Below are 18,408 nucleotides of genomic sequence, written 5' to 3'. Positions count from 1 at the left end.
GACTGCTGTGGGCTGTGAACCACCACTACCTGAAATGTCACTGGCAGACGCACGGCCATCTTTAAAACATTTACATCATTCAAATGTCTTACTGTGGCTGAGCGTCTCATCACCGTACTGTGCTTGAAGTTTTCTGTAGATATCCGAGGGTTTTATGCCTTCGTTCACAAGAAACATCATCACCAAATACTGTTCCATGCAAGTACTAACACTGTTGTCTACCATCTCGATTACCGGTCTCTTGACTGGCCACCTATCAGTAATAGGAAAACTTGCCACTTGCTACTGCATGTAGTATCACCATGCTAGTGTCCCTTTTTATATCTGTAAAATTAAAAGCCCTGGTTTGACTTGAATGCCCCCCGTAGAAAACCTCCATAACAGAACCCTATACCCACAGATTATCCAATTGAAGGCAAAAAACCCTATATAAACCATGGTCCAATTTGCTCTGGTGGGAAAAAATTAATTCCCCCCTGATCCCCAATCAGGCAATCAGATATTCTCTAGCTCAACAATCCCTGGTGTTATATTTTTTATTACGGAATGCATCCAGCCATTTTTTAACGCAATCTGCTAAGCTAGCCAGAACTAGTTATTGAGGGGCCTATTGCACATTTTGACAGCTCTTCCAGTAAAGAAGCATTCCCATATGTGAAGGTTAAATCTCTTTCCCTCCATGTTGATGTTTTTTAATACAAGCCTGATACCTGGTATCAGTCTCTTACAGTTCTATGTAATGCAGAGCTCAGAATGGAAGAGTGGGAAGCAGCACAAGGTGGCAGTTAGTTACGCTACAGTGATCTACATGATTTACAGTGTCTGAGCTCACATGGCACATGCTGATAGGAGAGGAAAACAAAGATATGAGCTTATCAGTCTGCTGTTTTTCTTTTTACTGACTGAAGGAGGAACAACACTTGCAAGTATCCCTCTGCAGAAGAGGAAAATCAAGTCTTGTGCTTTGCCAGACAAGGCTTTGTTGTCTGACAGAGTTGTCTAAAACCTAGGCTTGGATGGACACAAATACATATCCTTTGGCATGTAAAACTGCTCCTGTATGGGTATTTCATCTGTGTATTTAGCTGTTTGCCTGAAATTCAACTTTAAATCTGAGACTTTTGTCACTGAAAAAGGATTAGCATCTTTGTTTTTAAAAGTTGTGAAAGCTGGGAAAATGTCAAGCCACTTTTTGTGTATGATTGTGCATGGTGTACCTGGAATAACCTATTACAAGATGCCATGCCTTGTGTCTCTCCATTTGGCTGGTCTGCTTTAAAATATATCCAGGTGGTATCTTTCTTATTGAGTTGATCACATTATTATAATGGTTTTTCTTTAATCACTTATTGCAGATAAACACTGGCAATGACAAGAGATTTAAATATATACATAGATACCTTTTATGATTTCTAGAAGGTTTTCAGATGGACTGAAAGCTCTTAAAAGATTGCATTTTGATGTTCTTTGTTTTTCAGTAAGGTACAATGTAGTTTAATACTTTTCAGTGTCTTACATTTAGAAATTGTATGTTTGCCAGAAGACAAATTTCATGATTTAAATTGCAGCATGCAGCATCAATTTAGTACTGAGCATGTGAAGACTCATGTTATGCTTTACAGATCAAGTATAGAAACTTGAACACTGAAAACAGCCAAATGCTTGTATAAAAAATAAATCCATCAATTCATTAATTAATTCATTAATTAATGCATATGTTTACTTTGATCAATCACATGGAACTAAAACTTTTAAAGTTTAAAATAACATTGATTTTTTTGCAAGCTGTTTCCTTTGGCAATATGGGATTGTTTTTTCTCATGTACAGATGGGCACACTCAACTAAACCTTCTTTAATTAATTTTACATGTATCTATTGAGCCCGATATTGAATATGCTTGCTGTATACTTTTCAAGTGTATTATTTTGTGCTCACTTGGGATTATTTACTAATCAAGTACAAATGTGCAAAACCCACACTACCTATTCAGACATCTGCTTCCATTGTCTACTTGCAAGAGCAAACACATAAAATAGTATAGAATATTATTCTATACAATGTATTTCCAGTTGTGCTTTTTGCTAATAAATAGCCTACAATGTGAAGCTGCAAATTCACATAGCTTCTTTTGTATTTTTATATGACTTTAATGATTATATTATTTGTATGGTAAACATTCAGCTAATTATTATTGTCTAACTATTTATTAAATATGCATAGCACCAATCTGTATTCACTATTTGATTATCTGTCTAAATCTTAGACTTGCCATGGTATCTGAAACAAAGAGTACAATCCAGCTTCAGTCCCAGGGTTTATTTAGTTAGGGCTGGTTGAGTGTTTGTGCCATATGACAATGACAATCTTTAGAATTCCATTGTGTTTACACAAAATGTTGGTGCGGGCGACAGATTCATGTACCTGTTGTAAACAGGTACATGAATCTGGGTCATGCACCATGTGTGAAGATGCACTGAGGCCAAAGTGTCCATATGGGCACTCTGTCTTAAGGCTACTTTCACACTGAGGAGTTTTTGAAGCATTTTGCTTTAAAAAAAAAAGCGCCTGAAAAGCTCAAGAAAAGCACTTCCCTATGTATGTGAATATATATCTATGTATGTTTTCACACTGATGTGTTGCGCTTGCGAAGCAGTGTAAAAATTCCTGCTTGCAGCATCTTTGGGGTATGTTTGGTGAGTTAAAAAGAACACCACCAAAACACCTCTTCCCATTGAAATCAATGGAAAACGCCTGAAAAGCGCCTCAAAAACACCTCTGAGAAGCATTTTTGGTGCAGTTTTTAAGTCACGTGTCCTTTAAAAATGCTCAAAAAGCACGGTAAAAACGCCTATGCGTTTTTGCTGTGTTTTTGCGGCGGATCAGTGTGAAAGTAGCCTTAGTGATGCTGCATTTCCTCCTGCAGTGGCTGGGTGGGTGGAGCCTGATGGGGATTTGCAGACTCTAGTGCCCTCTCAAGTCCACTTCCCTTGTGATTGAAAGCAGGCAGTGGGTTGATTCATAGTTAGCCTGCTATTGGATACAGAATCAGCCCACTGCCTGCTGTCAATCACAAGGAAAGAGAGGACCTGATAAAGAACTACTGTCTCAGCTTCCCCATTAGGTTCCACCAACTGAGTGTCTGGTTGTTAGGAGGCTGTCAGCTGTGAAGCCAACAGTGTCCTTAGCAATAAATGACAGGTGGGGAGGGGATAGCAGTGGCAAACATGCTGCTTTACTGAATAACATAAAGAGACCATAAAGTGACAGGCACTCTACCTGTCTCTGTATGTAAACTTTTACTTGGTCTTAATTACCTCCAGTTTTGTTATCTAACTTTAGTAATTAATTGTCTATCATGGATCCTGGTTCCTACTCTCAGTGTCTTACTTACCTAGGAGTCTTACCTAGGAATGTCTTACCTAGGAGTGTACAGTGTACTGTGTGTGGGTCATAGGAAGTGTATAGTTAAAAGAAAATTATCAGGAAGGGAAGGTTTTTGGCAGGACGTTTTACCTGCTAGCATTTTTTAGTTCCACTTTAGGGCAGCGCTGGGTCAGTATGGTAACCTAATTCACTCAAGTTATGGGAACACAAAAGACATTTCCACATGAATGTGATGAATAATTTTATCAACCTGCCCTGTTAGACTTTATACACACCACAGCGAGATCAATTTCAATATAGGCCCTAGTTAATATTATAATCTTACATATAGTTGATATAATAAAAAGCACAGTTGCAATATGAGGTTGTGAAACGTGCTATATGTGAGTAAGAGAACGCAGAAAAGTATGTATGTTATGCTGAATAGTAAAATTAACAAGTGCCAAAACTCTGTGAATGACTGCTATGGACATAGTTAGAATAAAGGTGAAGAGATCCTGCAGTTATTCAGAGCCCAGTGGAATTGGATTTAGCACTAAGAGGGCTTACGTGGAAAGATATCTTGTCTCCTTACTACAGTACCTGCATGCTCTTTCTCATGGATGATGGCCCTTCTTCATCCTGTTAGTTTATCCTGGAGATTAGGAGAGCTGCATGCTTTAGATATTGACATCTCCCATTTCACTTTCATGAGACTTACAAGGTCTGTTATCATTCTTAGATCAGGCTTAACCTTGTTATTTCTCATTTCCATTTTAACCTAAGGAGCAGGAAGGAGAGAAATGGATGTGTCCTATAATTTCACGTGTCTAAGATAAAATGGGAGATGGCTTGACCCTATTCACTTGTTCAATCGTCAGATTTGGCTCATTAGAAGTCAGCATTAAAATTCAACTTTCATTTCTGGCAGCAAGCAAATCATTGCAAATGTAGAAGGCACAAAACATATGCAATGTGAAAAAAGCTGATTACTGCAGCAATCGTATAGTAAATATCTATCTATCGTGGCTGTGTTCTGAGTGTATCCCTGTATGAAAACAGATATGCTATCATTCATGCTGTTTAATTTTTTAATAATGCAGCATGCTATGTTTGGGAGGAAAATATTATTTACTTGATGTAGAAAAGTGTGTCTTTAGGATGAAAGTAGGGTTGTCTGCCAATTAAATAAAAAAGCCAGCAGACAATAATTCTAATGTTTAGTAGGTGCATCATGGATTTTTATGTAAGTAAAAGACCACAGATACATTTACTTGTTAAAGAGTCACTCTGACAGGTGCTGTTTATATGTCCAACAAGTATTGGAAGACTTTCCTGCAGGAAACCATCCTAGAAAATAATTTTCTGTGGAAGACTCACAGAATCTCTGGTAGAAGGGACATGTATGCAACAGTCTTCTGGAAATATTGACATTCTGGCTTGGTGTAAAAAAGTCCCACTCATGTTCCAGGAAAGTGGGCCTAAAGTGCCCAAGCAGTGGTTGGTTGTTGGTCAACAATACCACTACCCTTAGTAGGGTAGTTGAGCAGAGTGTAGCAAGGCTTCACAAATGTGGAAGATCGCAGGACACATCCAATCACAGTGTGGGTGAAGAAGCCCTCCTGCCTCCACTTTCATCAGGAAGGTACCTATGTAAAGGCCAATTCCACCTTTCTGAGCATGTTTTATTTTCCAATCATGTTTGAGACATGAAACATGGTGCCATTCTGCAGTCCTCCTCCCACCCTAAAACCATCCCCTCTTATCCTGAATTGCAAGATTTTCTCCCTGCAGCATCCTAGATGTATTTTAATTCAGTGCTACTGTGAATGGAAGACTACATGTCCCATCTGCCAGAGCATAGATTTAATGGATTACAAATGTAGCAACTTCATTGCACTTGGTGTCTATTGATTAATTCCTCTAGGTCCATAACCAAAGTTATGTACCACCGTAAGGACACAGGGAAAGAGAAGTCTGTGCCTTGCACCTGTAATCCATTGATCCTGGTTGCAATGCTTTGCAGGACCCAATGCAAAAAAAAATAATAAATGCAGATTTTTTTTAAATTGGGTGTACGTATTTTTTTTTTACAACAAATGGAATATGCTTTTAGGATTATACGTAGAGAATAACGTATTATACATATACCACTTGTTGCTTGTGTCATCAAATCAGCAGGTAATTTCTGATTTTCATTCTCTGTCTGAAAGAATTGTACAGTATCATGTACAGCACCAAGGACAGCATCTGCAAATGGTTGGGTTTTTTTTTATAGCGTTTTCTGAAAAGGTACTTCCAGCTTCACCTGGCATAGTGTTCTTTCTTTAAAGTCTACCTTCGCTCACATTTTAAACATTATATAATACTAACCTTCCATTTTAAACATTGTGATTTTTTATTTTGATAGCAAGTACCTTTTACAGCATGTACGTCCACTTCCTCATTTCTTGCCTTGGCCTGTAGCCTTGACCCTGCTACCCACCCCTTTTCCCCCAACTTGTAGCTTCCTGGGATCACATCACACATCCCAGGAGGCTTCAGGACAGTCTCAACCAGTTGACGCATCTCACACATGTGCAATATGGGACCAGCTGTTAGTGACCAGGAAAGCACAGTTTCCATATTCAGGATAGCCAAATGAAAATGGAAAGTAGGTGACGACTGTTTTTTATTAGTCAGCAGCTACAGTACTTGTAGCTGCTGATTTTATCTTTTTTGAAAGCTGGGTAAAGTTCCTCGTTAAGTTGTTCAATGAAGATGCAGCCAGTTAACTGATTTGCATTGTGTATGTGTTCCATAACCTCACACACAGTACATTTTATAGGAGTTCCACTCAAAATTCATATTTCAGATTTTGGCAGCTGTTGGAGAGTTACACTTTGCAGTTGTGAATGTTTGGAAGGTTCCAGTAGTGAGATAATTTCTGTTGTCTTGCCAAGTTTGTATACCTTTTGTAAAAACTGGCTCTTCGTTCTCCATGATGGATTTTTAATTTTGTATGCTTATATTATGGAGAGTGCATCAGAATGATTGGGATTGTTAAAAAAGGTACAAATTTCTTATTCTTATCGGCTCACTTAGAAAAATGATAAGAGTGTATGAAGAATGTATTACTCCAGAGTGTATAATGTCATTTGTCAGTACACTGCAAAAAAGCATTTTGGAAAAGTGCTGACAAATATAATGCACACATCATCTTAGCAGAATGTCAATAGTGGTCAAGCAACCTTGTAACAAAGCTGTTGAAACAGACTGGTGGAACTCTATTGGAAATATTTATTTTTGTCACTTCCAGGTTACAAAAACACGGTCTGGTGCCCAGTTCATGGACAATATGGACTTTTTGCAGTAAATGTTTTTACTAGGTTTTACAGAATGTTTGCTATGTGGCAAGTTTAGATGCCATAGTGCTTAGTGGAGTTCTCTAAAATAGGAAAGTAAACAGGAGGAGAAGAATAATTTTGCAATTGTGGATTTTAGGGTGGCATCTCTGTTAGATCAACATTTGTACTTCCATCTTGGGGAACAACCGGTACCTTTTAAGTACAGTATATACAGGTATAAAGGTTTGTCTCGTAACAGTGAAAAGAAGAGTGGTTTGTAGCAGCCTTTGGACCCAGAATGTTGGTTTTGTATTGTTTGTGCATTTGTGGCAGTGGAAGTGGGTATTTGCAATGAGCCACTGCACACCATTGTCCTCTTGCACTATGAATTAAATGTTCAATGCAAATTTCAAATCTACCAACAGCAGCAAATGCATTTCATAATCCCAAGGGCTATTTTTTTGTCCTTTATATGTGATTTAATATGAATAATATTTCCTTTGTACTGAGGAAAATTTGTTTTTATGTTTGGCCATTGTATGTACCATCCCTGTACCACCTTCACTGAATCCATATTCATTTAAGTCACTCAAAGTTCATTCTGTCCTTTTTCCTGTACTTTCAAGTATTTATAATGCATTTTCTACCCTAGAACATGATTTTTCAATTACTATGATTTCACCAAAGAGAAGTACTGTAATATAAAACACTTTAACATTTTACTTACATCGATTACCTTTGCTTTATATTAATATCACCTTAACTCACACATGGGCTTCACGATGAATAATTGCACTTTTAGGAGGGAGCCCAAGGAAATTTCAAAGCCACTTTCAGCCAGATACACTGTAGCTAACTGACTTTCAGATAGAATACTGAGCCCATCTTTCATTTCATTGCTTATGATTTGTATATATCAGTCTTCAATAGATTACATTTTAATTGTATTAAATAAATTGTATTTCACGAGCATTGATTTTTCACATAAATTGTTTAAACTAGGTTTAATATGGTTTTACCCCCAAAAACACTTGCTCCCCATTTTCAGATAATGCTCTGAAAATAGTGTTTTTATAAGGTTAAATATTCAATACCAACTACTTTATTAAATATTTTAAAACAAAAACGGAAATGCTCTGCTCAACCAGAAATAATTTATCATCTAATGCTCTGACTGTTGTGCTAATAAAATGCTAAATTTGATTGGCTGCCATGAGTTACTGTGGTTTGAAAACCATCAATGCTCTTTGCAATGACAAATTAAATAAGCATGCATATCATTAGGGTTTATGGCTTGCCCACATGTAGAAGGAAGTGTTAATATTCTAATCCTGTAGCACATGTACAAGCTATTGTTATTTCTTCTTGTGGACAGAAAACAACAGTTTATTTGTCTCCATCTACATATGCTGCTTTTTTCGTATTTACAAACTTTTTTATGGAAAAAATTAAAATTGAAGTAGGCACATATGAGAAGCAGACCTTGTAGAGAATGGCTGTATTCAAACATTTGCATCCTTGTTATTCCAATTGCCAATGTCACTGCTACAGTACTACAGTATTGACCTCTCTGTCTTGGAAACTTGTGAATGTTTGTCCTATCATCCCACTCTTTTTTATCCTTTTTGACTAAGTTTGTATATTTTTACTGTTGTAACATGCTGTATAAAAAACAAAAATCCTTAATAAACATTTTTGTAAAACAAACTCAATCCAAGGAAAGTTGGAATCATTAATGTTCCACTGGGTGAGTTGGGTTAATGTAGAAGCCAAATAATAGAGTCACTATCATTGGAGAGAAATAGAGTTTGTTTTGAAAATCGCACATTTCCATCTGACCAAATAGGCAGATAGGAAGAGGCCTAAATAAAACTAAAGAGTTTACAGAGGATAGTCATCTTATTTGCTGTACCTAACAATGAAATCCTGTAAGCAGTCCAAAATGTAAGCATTATTTAACCACTTCCTGTCCGGACACTTTTACCCCTTCCTGTCCAGGGCAATTTTTAGCTTTCAGCGCTATCACACTTTGAATGACAATTGCGCGGTCATGCAATACTGTACCCATATGAATTTTTTACCATTTTTTGGAGACAGATAAAGCTTTATTTTGGGGGTATTTATTCACCGCTGGGATTTTTATTTTTTTTACTATGTAAATGAAAAAGTTTAAAAAGTTTGAAAAAAAGTGTTTTTTTAAATAAAATTTTGCAAATAAATAATATTTCATCATAAATCTTAGCCAAAATTTATTCCGTTATTTTTTTAGTAAAAAAAAAAAATACAAATTAGTTTATAACCAAAAATTATAATTTTTAAACATTTTTTTTTACATTTTATTTTATTTTTTTATATTATTATTTTTTATTTTTATTTTTTACATACTGTCACCCTAGCAGTACACTGTCACCATGGTGACACTGTACTACTTGTGGAGGGTGATGAAGATTTTTTTTTTTTTTTTTACACTGATTGCTTTTACACGCATATAGGATGTAAAAGCAATCATTTCTCTTTCTCTCTGTCTGCATTCCTGCAGTCATTGAGAATTACTGAGTGAGCTGTGAGTGGTCACAGCTTGTCACATGGTACAAGGCTGTTGTGAATAGCCTTGTACCATGTGACCTCTGTGATCATTCACAGATTTCACACATAGTAAGCAATGATGTCACAAGTGACATCTTGCTTACTACTTTTCATGTGATCACTGATTCGCCAATCAGTGATCACATGATCGGGACCTCGTACAGAGGTCCCGTCCGACGATCGGTGTTTCACTGTGTCCGGAGGACACAGCGGGCACCGGATCGCGGTGGTGTGCGCTCCCAGGGAGCGTGCACAGCTAGAAAAGGCGGGTGCCGTTTATGGACGGCAACCCGACCCTGGACTGCCACCGCCCTGCCGTTTATAAACAGCAGGCGGACGGCAAGAGGTTAAGCATTATATTGATTTTGGCAATAATAGGAGTATAATTGTAAGTATTGAAATAATGAACAAGGGAGATACTGAGATAGTAAATTACTTTGTTAGACCCCAAAAAGTGAAATGAAGATTTGAGTGTTTCACACTGGGAAGAGGAGGGGCCAATGGGCATAGCCGTTGATTTAGAGAGATTGATATAAGGCCTGACAGATCAGCAAATTTATTCAGAACTGTTAGCAGATTACGTAAGGAAATTTGAGGTTGAGGAAGAAACAACATAACATCTTCTGAATATATGCATAATTTAAAGATATGTTGGCCTCAGGTGTAACCTTTGATATCAGGGTATAGGTTAATGGCCGTAGTTAAAGGCTCTATAGTGAGAGCAAAAAGTATGTACAGCTTTTTTTGTACTAGCCATGCTATGCAGATAAATAAATAGGGGTTAGAAGTAAGAAGTTCTAGCACATTAATGCAATACTCCCCAACCATTAGTTTGGGATTAGACATTTAGATATACTGCAGCATCTAGGGGTTACCATAGATAAGCTATATAGAGAAACTGACATGAAGGGATGGTTGCATATCACTTTATTCAAATGCCTACATCTACAGGAGCCCAGTACTTTAAGGACATGACAAAAGACGCAGCACTTTAATACATATGTATTGTGGAGATATATTTTCCTCTTTGGCCTTGAGAAAATTTGAGCTGCTCTACAATTAATGTGGTACTTGCACTTTTACCCAACCGAGATGCTATAAAGGTAACTGTAAAGTTAACAGAAATTCAAAGACAGTAGTTCCCTTCTAATATCACATTTCTGTATTAGTTTTTACTGAAATAACTTCATGATGTTATGGGTAGAGCTTTTACAAAAGGATGTACCATTCAAGTGCTCAAAGTTTAAATATAACTCTGGTAATAGGTAAAAGGACTAGCTGCAGTACCAATTTTCACCTGCATAGATGATGTTTGAGGGTACAGCTTAAAGACCCAGTAGCACAGAAAAGCTCATTTGTAGTGCTACACAGTTAGGTTTAAGGAAAAGTTCACTTTTCTATTACAATGAAAAATCCATTTAATATCAGTCTGTATTTAAAGATAGATGAATTCATCCCAAGCCAGTAGCACACATCCAGTGTGGCTGAAGTTAAATGGTTACATTTGACCTTTTCCTTGGAACTGATTTCACACCAAAGGATCTCTATGTATTTTAAATGATTCATTGTACATTTCACATAAAGAAAATGGTTTGGTGTATTTTGGGTATTAAATTTCTATTTGGCGTTTCAAATCACAACAATGGCTAAAGTAATTTATTTGAAAGTAAGTGAAATCCATCTCTGAGAAAATGATCTCTGCTCCCAAGCTGCAGAAAAATTGTGCTTACCGAACTGCATTTTGTGTAATATGTTTGATTCATTTAATTCCATGTCACTTGTTTTAATACATTTCACCTCTTCAGAAGATTCAGTGTGATAGCATTTATTCAGAACTGTAGTCCAATTTATATTTTGAGCTTCAGCAATTCATTTGTAGTAGCATTTGATATCTGGGTTAATGTCAGATTATGTTCTGTATCTACATAACTATATTGTTTGAACTCTGGGGAATTATAGACAGAACCATTTTGTACTTATTTCAGCAATAAAAATTCATAGTTTTACAATAGAAGTATTTTGCTTAGCTTGCAGTTTCTAGTCATACAATATTTCATCAGAAATGTGTACAAGCGTTACAATTCCTTTCAAGATCCGTCTGCTGTTGGATTAAATTCAGCGCATATGGTTTCTAACATTGGTTACCAGTCAAATTCTGGCTGTATTTTCCAGTACAACTTAGAACATGAAAGCTGTTAATGTGTGTTTGTGGTGTTGTTAAAAATAGGTACCATGATCTTTGTAGCTAGATTTATATCCTCAGTCATTTAAAACTGTAACATGCATAGGTGTAGAAGAGACACACTTGGCTCTTTGATAGTTGATAGTCGTCATTTCATGACCCCTCCAATTTAATCAGTCTAGTACACCTTTTGTTCACCAATATCAAGCCTTGTCAAAGGGGTACCCTTTGAACACTTGAGGCAGGTTGGTTTTTATATGATATAGGCATTAGAATAAGATGAAATCTGGACATTATAAATTCTGCTTTTCATGCTTTTCTCCTTACACATTCAAGGTTTTACCACGGTATGTATCCTCCTTTGGGACTTTTGTTCTCCTCCTCTGTGTGGTCAGTGATCAGGAAGTGAGAAGAATTCTCCTCTGAGACATAGAAATAAAAGTACATTTTTATTAAAGGGAGGAAAGATTTAATCCTCTATTAGGCTTTACTGCTGTCTTTGTCATCTTTTGGACCCCCTCATCTCTCTTTTAATGTCCTAAGGACAGGAAGTAAAGTAGGCTTTCTCAGTATCGGGGGCGGGGGGGAATACATCAGCTATGACCTGACAAAGATTGTAAAGATTTCTTTTTCTCCAAACTGTGAAACTTTTTCCCAATATGATACACAGCTTCTGAGTGCATGAGGTTAGTCTGCTAAATGCACAACTTTTTATCAACCCAGCAGGTTGAACCAAAAAAAAAATGAAGAGTTCAAGAGGAGGCCACTGCACTAACTATCCAATGTTAGTGCAGCAATCTCCTCTCTGAGCTATTGTATTCTGACAGGGGAACTGCCCTCCCACCAGAACACACCAGTCAGTGCTGACAGCCATTGGCTGCCAGCACTGGTCAGATGCCAATCGGATACTAGTTTTTCAGCATGCCCATTCAGCAGAAGCCATCTGGCTTCTGTCAGACTGACTGGTGTACACATGGGCTGAAAATTGGCAGGCATTTATTGAACCAGCAAATACCGGCCAATATTCGGCCCATGTGCACATATAGGCACTTGGTGAAATTGGTGAAATTAGATGTGGTGGTAGAGAAACAAATTAAAAAAATATTGTCTTACAAACATCCAGAACTGGAGACCAAAGTAGATCAATGCTGCCACCCGGGGACAGGAAGCTACCGGACTTGCAGGATCTCCGGATTCGAAAAAAGGAAAAAGATTCTGGATGAAAAAAAAACTAAAGCAGCCAACACATTCAAGGACTAGCAAGCTGCTATATATTACATTTTTGTTTATGGGTTTAGGTAAATCTTAGTATAGTAGTTTTTTTAAAATTGAAAGTACTGCAGCTTGTAGATTGGATTAAATGATGGGCAAAGCATGTTCAGGTCATACTGTTATGTTCTCACTATGAAAGAAGTGACTTGACATTTCTAAGAATGTGGAGAATCACATTTGACAAATTATCTACCATATGCCAACTGTGATTCAAATTCTGGAGGATTATGGGATTGTCACCTTGTACTATGCAGTGTCATATTGCATTTTAATCCAGGGAAAATTGTTTTGTTTATTAGTAAGTCTCCAGCTAGGTGCAAAAGCATTCTAGAGAGACACAAGTGTGAAAGTACCTGATTAACAAAAGTCATAGGTTCCCTAGCGGCACAAATGATGCTTCAAAAGTGACCTTAACCACATTAAAATTATTTGTCATGAGGCAAGGGTGCATTTATGTGACCATGGGCTCATAGGTTTACTAAAGTTCCCCACAGTGCTAAAATTTTAAAATAGTTTTTAATAAAGATGTCCATGATTCAAATATGATTGATACTTTGATTTATCCTTTTTTTTTAGAATTATATACCAGAAGAATAGATTAAAAAAATATTGACATCCAGGATTTCATATATGATAGGCTCTACATCTATTGTAATAACAAATTACTTTACAGCACTTTACGATCCTCCTGTATACTGAATGGTTACCGGAGCTATTTACCTACAATATTTTTGTAATACATTTCCATATCTGTTTTATATATGCCCTAAAGATTTCCTGAAATGCACTAGCAAGCTTTGTATTGTTGAAAATGCTGAGTGATGTCTTCAAACAATGTTCTGCCAGCAATCCACTATCAAAAGTTTTAGGGAAAGCATTGTAGCAAAGTGCAGGTGGACACTAATTTCTGTGGTTTATTATTTGCGTATATATATATATATATATATAGTGTGCTATTATATTATTTTTTTGTATAAGGAAACATATTTTAAATGTATGTGTAATATTAGATTGAAAACATCACCCCAAAGTGAATCTGTTTTTGACTGTGCATGGCAAAACAACTGATTTAATGCCAGCCTTACCAGCTGCATATTCTTTTCTTCATATTTTTTTTGTTTGTCCATGGAGGTTAGAAGAAAACCTGTGCAGGCTCCAAATCACAATTTGGAGCTCACACAGGGTAGAGAACGCTCTCCATCACTCTGTAACAATGAAGAATAGCCAAACACTAGAGCTGTGGGAAGGAAGGAAGTGAGTTGTGTTCCACATACCCAGAATTAACAGGTATTTTCTTTCCTTTCTTGTGGCCAATGAGAGCAGCAGGGAAGTAAAGAAGGTGAATGTGTAATGCTGTTAAGCTATATAAATATAACAACAAAAGGCTGGTCCTCTGTAACTGAATTTTTGAAGGAATAGTTAAATTCTGCATTAACCACTTAAGGTCCGCCCTATAGCAGTTTTACTGCTATAGGATGGCTCTCCTGTGAAAAATTTTGTATATATACATTTTGCACATCTGTAATAGGATATGCGTGTGCTGCTGACGGATCACTTGTTCTGTGAACACTCTGCGAGTGCCGGTGGACGGATGTCTGCAAGCACCCACCGGTTGTCGGGCATGACACAGTACAGAGCTTTGCCTTTTGTAAACAAGGCAGAGCTCTGTTCTCACAGGGAAGCAATGGATCATGTGTTCCTGCAAAGCTGGGAACACGATCCTTCACTTCTCTTAGTAAAAGCACCACCTAGTCTATACAAAGAACATAGCTAGGCACACAGTTAACCCTTTGATCACAATGGATTATTAACCCTTCCCAGCCAGTGTCATTAGTACAGTGTCAGTGCATATTTTTATCACTAATCACTGTATTAATGTCACTGGTTCCCACAAAGTGTCAGTTAGTGTAAGTTAGTGTAAAAATGTCTACTGCAATATCGCAGTCCTGCTATAAGTCGCTGATCACCACCATTATTAGTATTAAAAAAAAATTCCAGCATACGTCTCATAGTTTGTAGAGCCTATAACTTTTGTGCAAATTAATCAATATATGCGTATTGGGCTTTTTTACCATACATATTTAACAGAATATATTTTGGTCTAAATTTATGAAGAAATGTGATTTTTTATTTTTTTATTGGATATACTTCATAGAAGAAAATAAAAAATATTGTTTTGTTTTTTTTTCTAAATTGTTGGCCTTTTTTGTTTATAGCGCAAAAAGTAAAATATGCAGAGGTGATCAAATGCCCCCAAATGAAAGCTCTATTTGTGGGAAAAAAACAACATAAATTTCATTTATGTACAGCCTTGCATGACCGCGTAATTATTAGTTATAGTAACGTTGTGCCGTATAACAAAAAATGGCCTGGTCATAAGGGGGGGGGCAATTCTTCCGGAGGTCAAGAGGTTAACTTTTATTTTGGAACATGTGTACTGAACAAATACAGTCATTTCTGCTGATGCCAGAGAAATAAATACATTTTGCAAAAAATGTTTTAGTTTGTTCAACATAGTCTGTACTTTGTAATCTAATCAGCTAATGGTGTTGCTGCATGGTATGTCCTTTTACAATATGTGCTGTTTTGTGAGTAGGAGGACAGAGAGGCCAAATTCTAACAAAGTCAGATACTTTAATGGAGCCTTTGTTTCTAATGACAAGTGGCCTTTATAGGAATTTAGAGAATGTTTTTATATTTTTAAAACAAAAGCTTACAGATGGCACTTAACATGTATACTCCTCTTTAACATCATACATTTGTGAAAAATGTGTTCATTGTGTACAACTGCCTTGTTAATGTACAATCCTGTGCATAACATAAACATGAAGTTCCCATTTATAGCAGTAAATTTATTGTGCATATCAACTGAGTGACATTTTCAGTGCCAGCTTCACCAGCGTCTCATCTCTTCTTTAACCTTTACTCATTTCCTTTCTCTAGTACCCTAGTACAAAAATCTTGTACGGATTGAATGCTACCTGATTGTATCTACTCGAAAGTCCTTTAAAAATGCTCCTGCAGTTGGTTGGCATGATGTTATAAAATCAAAGAGATACTAAAGTACTGCATGCTGTAATGACTTCCTCAAGAGCTTTCTCAAGTACAGAAATATAATTTAGCTCCAAATAGATAGCAATGGACCTTTAAGAACTCATGTGAAGAGATGTTGTAAAACCATAACAATCAAATTTTAGATTTTGAAGTCATACAAAATAATAGTTATAATTTTTGATTGGTTAGGGCAGTTCATCTATGCTGCAGTTACCTTCACAACAATTTTACACCAGGGATGTAATAGAGGCAATAACAGCAGCAACCAGTTTTTAACTGAGCAGACTCAAAAGGAGCTTCTCAGGTGATTCTCTGTTTCTGAAGATTGATATCAGACCTTCAGTTACATTGTTCAGGCAAGTACAGGTGAAATTCGAAAAATTAAGAATATCGTGCAAAAGTTCATTTATTTCAGTAATGCAACTTAAAAGGTAAAACTAATATATGAGATAGACTCATTACATGCAAAGCAAGATAGTTCAAGCTGTGATTTGTCATAATTGTGATGATTATGGCTTACAGCTCATGAAAACCCCAAATCCACAATCTCAGAAAATTAGAATATTATGAAAAGGTGCAATATTCTAGGCTCAATGTGTCCCACTCTAATCAGATAATTACGCCATAACACCTGCAAAGGGTTCCTGAGCCTTTAAATGGTCTCTCAGTCTGGTTCAGTAGGAATCACAATCATAGGAAAGACTGCTGACCTGACAGTTGTGCAGAAAACCATCATTGACACCCTCCATAGGGAGGGAAAGCCTCAAAAGGTAATTGCAAAAGAAGTTGGATGTTCCCAAAGTGCTGTATCAAAGCACATTTGATGACAAATCACGGCTTGAACTATCTTGTAATGAGTCTATCTCATATATTAGTTTCACCTTTTAAGTTGCATTACTGAAATAAATTAACTTTTGCAAGATATTCAAATTTTTTGAGTTTCACCTGTATTTGTCTTGGTGCTCTAAGCTTTGGGCTTAGGAATGCCCTGAATGTTGTTTAATTACTATCCTTGGCTCTCCTGCATCACATTAATCTAAATAAACCACTGTTAATTGGCAAGGAAGCACCTGTGGAGTTATTACAATTCTGTTTTAGGCCCCCACCACCACCAAACCATATTTAAATTGCCCACAAATGTATTCATTTTACTTATGGCCTTTATATATGAATCGTTGTCCATATTACTGCAAAAATGTTACCACAACATGCTATAACTTCATATTTTTGGCAGGGTCTCTATTCAAATTTAAAAATGACCAATTTTGAAAAAATGGAAACAATAAAAAAGGAATTGCAATAAGCCTCTCTCCCAGGCTACTGCTGTAAACATTCTGACAATTTGGCCAGTAGGATGACCAATGAAGTGCAAAAAAGGATCCGTCTATTGCTAGCTAGCCTATCTCTTGCCTTTGCTGTTAACTGTGATCATCTTTTTAATTAATAATCTCACAGGAAAAAAAAACAATACTGTCTTTCAGATGTATAATTTGAGGACATGACTGAAGGAAAAAACAGGATTATCCATTTAATAGTACTGAAAAGAAGTCATTTTCAGTCTAGTCATGTTTTATGTGACTTTGCTCTGCACCTTAGATATCATTAGTCTTTCCACACTGCCTCTGTTAGAGCTAAAAACATTGCTTCTGCGCCAAACAGTGGGTGGAAAAATAGCCTGATTATTAACTTAAGTTGAACACATAATGACTTTTTGAATGTCCTTATTCAGAGCCACAGTCATACAAAATATTAATGGTCTGTTTAGCCCAATACAAAGTAAGCCTTTTATTTAATATTTCATTATCCCTAAATCTAGAAAACGTATTACTGAAAGGGAACTAACACAGTAACTGACTTCAGTCAGTACATCTATAATATCCATAAATGAATGCTTAGCTTCATTATAATTCATAAAAATGAGCTATAGTACATACAAATATGCATCACAATGCACCATCTCCTGTAACTGATAAGCCATGAGACTGGGAGATGTATTTAGCCAACCAAAGTTGTTGATTGATTTTTTTTATTTAGGCCATAGGAGTTCATGTTGAATTCTACAATGAACGTATAAATGGATGTAGACTAGTATTAATTTTAGCACCCCCATCTAAGATAGAGATGTTCACATGTGGGTAAGGACAGTAAACAATTTATTTTGTGATTATCATCATTCCAGTTACTCCAGCCTGCTTACGGGAAGTTTTCCAGGCATTGCTATAGTTCACCAGTCCATCTCACTCCTTTTTCTTGGTGATCAAGAACAAGTTCTGTTGTTGCAATTGAGCTATTCCAAATTGCTCTTACTGCAGGATTATTGCTATATCTCACATACAGAACACCTGGTGTAAAACATCATGACAGTAGAAAGAAGTTTCTCAACACAAGACACAATAACTATATATGAGACCTTGAGGGTGCCCAAGTATACCTTCAATGTACACCACAGTTACATTTTTTTCATATATTTATTCAGTTTCTTCTAAAACATTAAACTTACATAACATTTTGACCATAACAGCTCATTTGTAAATATAAAATATGCTCCAAAGTAAAAACTTTATTTGTTTCACAGTACACCATTGACCTTCCCACCCTTCAGTAATGTACTTATATCCTTTATT

General features: G+C 36.5%; 1 protein-coding gene across 27 annotated transcripts in view; it reads left to right on the top strand.

Moving 5' to 3' along the window:
* The window catches only part of CELF2 (CUGBP Elav-like family member 2), a 639,281-nt gene that overhangs the window by 323,379 nt on the left and 297,494 nt on the right, over nucleotides 1-18,408 (top strand). The gene's annotated exons all lie outside the window — the stretch shown is intronic.

The sequence above is a fragment of the Staurois parvus genome, unplaced genomic scaffold (genome assembly GCF_062004578.1).
Source record: "Staurois parvus isolate SC_StPar_1 unplaced genomic scaffold, SC_StPar_1.0 ptg000019l, whole genome shotgun sequence".
NCBI lineage: Eukaryota > Metazoa > Chordata > Amphibia > Anura > Ranidae > Staurois > Staurois parvus.
The sequence above is the reverse complement of the archived record's forward strand: the minus strand, read 5'-3'. Positions and strand labels throughout refer to the sequence as shown.